Genomic DNA, 4,542 nt, shown 5'->3' with positions numbered 1-4,542 from the left:
TTATTAATACTATTTTCAATTTTGCTTATAGAATGAAGTTTAATGCTGTTATCAAAAGATTTGATTATATCTTCTTGATATAAATAAATATGCTATATATGTATTTTTAAGCATATTAGTTAACTTATTCATGGAGAAAGTGGAAATTATTTTTGATAATGAGTGTACCAAAAGAGAATTATTGTGGAAAAATTTGGTATTACACATCATAATAATTCGTCTGAACAGTAAAACACAATTTTTTACTGTAAGATTAATCAAGAGATAATTATAATAGTCATTTTCTCTATATTTTAAGTATACATTTTTGTAATCACAAACTAAATACACGTTTTATGTCAGAATTTAGCTATACGCCGGCGATCAGGAATCCTACTCGTTCCCAAATGGAGTGTTTGACCATCCTAATAGATTTACTATATTATTTTTTAGTTCTAAGCAAAGTTTTTAAATATAGGTGGGTTTCCAGCTCTCAAGAAAAGCAAAAACTTCATATAAAAAAACGCTTAAGGAATGATCAAGAAGTTTTCTGGTGTTAAATTTTCTTGTGGCAACATCCAGCTTTCAAGAGATTCAGTAAGTAATGTATATCGCTATCACGACAAAGTGGCCCGCAAGCACAAAAATGGTAGCGCTGGTGGAGAAACGATGGAGGAGCCTTTTTTCAGACACGATTGATTGGGAGTTTGCTGAAGAAATGGTATTTTTGCCAATTACATACATATATAACACAAAAGAAATATTATTTTAAAATTTCATGAATTTTTGTTGTGCTTTCGGAGAACTTTCACAAGTAGAACATTTGAAGATTTTGATTCATCTTCCCCCATAAATAGAGCGAATGTGGAGGTGTCAAGTGTTCCGCAATATTATTATGTAAGTGTATATAATGTGCATGTAAATGGATGTATATAATGTGCATGTTTTATTTTTTGTTTGTGTATTTTGCAGAATTCAACACACACCACAAGTAGTCGGAAGTTTAGCGGAAGCCAAAATGACGAGGCATGCAATCGATTCAACAACATTTTAAAGAAGCAAGAAGATTTTGTAGCAGCAAAGAACAACTCACCATATGCACAAGTCCTTGCTAGTTTTGACTGGTTGTTGAATAAGCTTCCACGGCCAGTTGGTGATGATATGTGTATGGAATTTTACAGTATGCTGTTACAGAAAGTTAATGAACTTAAACCAAAAAATTAAAACAAATACCTTTTTATACTCACTTATCTTCTGATTAGTTATGAAATAAATAAACACGAAATTTGGAAACATTAAACTTCTTTTTATAAAACACACTAGCTGACCCCGCAGTCGTTGTCCTGCGTGAAATTATGTTTAGAAATGAAAAAGTTGAATTTATCATTTCACTTTTTTTTCAATGTATCGCAGCTTGATAAACAACATTTTTTGGTTTCTGTTCCGGTGTATAGAAAAGATGGTTTTCCAACTCGTGAGCAGGCCACGTATATCTGGCCGAGTGAAAAACATAGCATTTCCAAATGTATACCATACACTATGCGACTATCCTTGTGTCTCAAATGCAATTTTCACCGGAAACTGAAAACGTTTGAACTGAAATGGCAAATCGTTAGAACTCAGAGGAATTCGTAGAATCAAGCATTCTGCCCCTTTGTATTCGATAGCTGCGTCACAATCAGTCAAGTTCCACTACACAGTTTCGGCGCCTGAAGATTGTGGAACATAATAACGACAGATCCAACTTTGAGACGCAAATGATGCGGTGGCATACCAAGCCTATTCAAAGAATTTAGAAATTCCACGATCGATCAATTTGTATGAGCGCAAGTCTCCCGGAATTTGACTTTGAATCTTCCAGTTTAAGTCAACAGCAGCGGTATTTTTGGCAGCTAACATTGCGCGTGCACTGAAGGAATTGTAGTTACGATAATTTGTCCAATGTCCGAATATTCGTGATGAGTTCATCTTTAGTGAATTGGTAAAGGGAAGATGGAATTGATATCAAACCACCGGAAGTATCAACCGGAATTTACCCATTTCCAATTCTTAGCGAATACGATTTAAAATGTCTTCGGCAATGTCATTTTTGTTCGTATTCCATAATTGACGCTAATTTGATGGCTGATCATCGCGAAAAGTGTGCGAACTTCATTCCAGTGATTATCATGTTCCAGCAATTGTAATTGTAATTGTATGTATAATATCAAGATATTTCCGAATAGAGCAAGTTCTCGCAAACTGTTCACTGACGAAAGTTGAGAAAAAACTCGTAAATGTTAATTTTGTTGCGGGGGGTGTTTTCTATGGCTGTACTGTATTCTCTGTGTTGAAATAGACAATATGGTCATTCTCCAAATCAACTGCGAGACGCACAACAGTCGGAAAACGTTAATGAATCGCAAAAGTAAATATCATACAATGCGCTTTATTGCAGTTCACGTATCGACCGTATCGTTCAAGATCAGTAACCGCCATGTTGCTTCTTTGGTGACGTATTTACACACGTATTTTATCGATTACACCGAACTGCAATACGCAACATTGACATGACTTTTGAATGTGAATTAGACAACAGTGGCGAATATGGTACGATCCATATGTTGTCGACTTCGATGTGTTGTTGACTTCGATATTCACGCATCTAATTGAATGCTAAATGTTCTGCCATTGTCATCTGGTGAGCGACGCTGATATATTGGATATCCACCACTTCTAGTTTGTGTTTCCGAAAGAAAAGCACCTGGATAGTGTTTCGTACATTTATTGTCAGACATACAAACCGAAGTGGTATTGTGATGTCCGTAAGGTACATGAACCATATTGGTTTCGTATAACTCTGCTTCTATCTCTGGATCAGGAATTTCCGCAGAAATGATTTCATCAATTTGATTTGGTGTAACCACCATCCAAAGAAGAATATGTGCGTGCGGCAAACCTCTCTTTTGCCACTCAACAGAGTACATCCAGCATCTAACAGCACCACATATACGTTGCTTTAAGATAAAGTTTACAAAACATCGCAACTGTTGTTTGAAAAGTTGTCCTCTGACATCGTGACGATCGCTTGCAGATTGCCCGCAATCCATAATTTCATTCGTATGTCATCGCATCCTGGGAATACTCGGTCATGTGCCTTGGGCTGTCAATATACATACTTATGTTGATGCAAAAACGAACGCGACCTCTTCGTGGCATCGTAACAAATTTCAATCTGTAATTGAGCACTTTGTGTGAAACGCACATAACGTTTTCACGGAATAAATTTCAATAATTTTTTTTTGGATAACCGGAATAAAGAAAGCAAACGACAAATTTGACAATTGAAAAACAAAAGGAAAAAAGTTGAAAAAAAAAATTTTGTATGTAAAAAAGTTATTTTTTTTAGAATTGTCCAACTTTTCGACTTTTCCTCACGAAAAGCATACGGTTTTTTTATTGCTATTTTACCTCGATCCATAGCGAACAATCTCTGAAAATTTCATCAAGATTGGTTCAGCTGTTCTCGAGCATTAGCGTTACTAACAGCATTCATTCGTTTGTATGGGAAAAAGAAAAGGGCCCTTTTTAGGGGTTTTCCGGCAATTATTCGAATTTTTTTCGCCATAAAAACCAACCTTGGTTCAGGCGTTTTTGAGTTATGCGCCAGCATTTAAAATCATTTTCGTTTTTATTTCCTTTTTAAAATCGTATTTGAAAATTTATTTTCTTCATAATTTTTTTTTTTTCGGAAAATTTTCCAGAATTTTCTTAAGTATTCTCCTTGTTTGGGCGGAGACCTGCCCGAATTGGTGGTAATCACCGAAATCGGTCCAGGCGTTCTCCAGTTATAAGCGTAGTAACTAACGTCACTTTCTTTTATATGTATATATAGATATACATATGTATGTATATGTACATGGTATACATAAAATAAATAGTAATTATTGTTTTTATAAATAAACATATATATTGAAAAATTTGCTGCATTATTTTGCCATGGAATAGATCACAGATCAAATTCTTCATAATATTGGAGTCTCCTACGCTTCCGTAAGCACCAACATCCACGTACCTACATACATATGTATGTGAATTTATAATTGGCATCACATGTGGCCATCAACACAATGGGATAATATCCCTATATTGAAACCATATTAATAAAAATTATTAACTATGTATGTATACCCGAGCGTATGAGGATATTATAATCTATATGTATACGTATTCACTTACTTTGTAATTATAAAATATGCTTCCAGATTTTGGCGGGGCTTTGATGGTTACTAACCAGGGCACAATTCCGATTTCTTTCGCGCCGCTATTTGAAGGTACCGTTGGAAAGTAGAAGTCCTCCTGATTAAAAAATATAGTTATAGGTACCGCAAACGCTTAGTTTACGAGATATTAGACCTTAAAGTTCAAAAATTCCCAAAATTCGAACATTTCAACAAGCTATTTTACCACATTAAACACACTTTACTCACATTTTTCACTTCAAATTAATTAAATTAAACTATAAACTTTTAAATCAATCCATATTTTACACTTTTAACTGTTTTTTACCGAAGAAATCTTTAT

The 4,542-nt window shown here is 34.6% G+C and overlaps 1 long non-coding RNA gene across 1 annotated transcript; it reads left to right on the top strand.

The window, feature by feature from the left end:
- Positions 1-805: 805 nt before the first annotated feature.
- On the top strand, positions 806-1,272 carry LOC120769555. Its single transcript, XR_005704853.1, has 2 exons — positions 806-876; positions 952-1,272. It is a non-coding gene; the product is annotated as an uncharacterized LOC120769555 (long non-coding RNA).
- Positions 1,273-4,542: the final 3,270 nt, after the last annotated feature.

Source organism: Bactrocera tryoni, chromosome 2 (assembly GCF_016617805.1).
Source record: "Bactrocera tryoni isolate S06 chromosome 2, CSIRO_BtryS06_freeze2, whole genome shotgun sequence".
Classification (NCBI taxonomy): Eukaryota; Metazoa; Arthropoda; class Insecta; order Diptera; family Tephritidae; genus Bactrocera; species Bactrocera tryoni.
The sequence above is the reverse complement of the archived record's forward strand: the minus strand, read 5'-3'. Positions and strand labels throughout refer to the sequence as shown.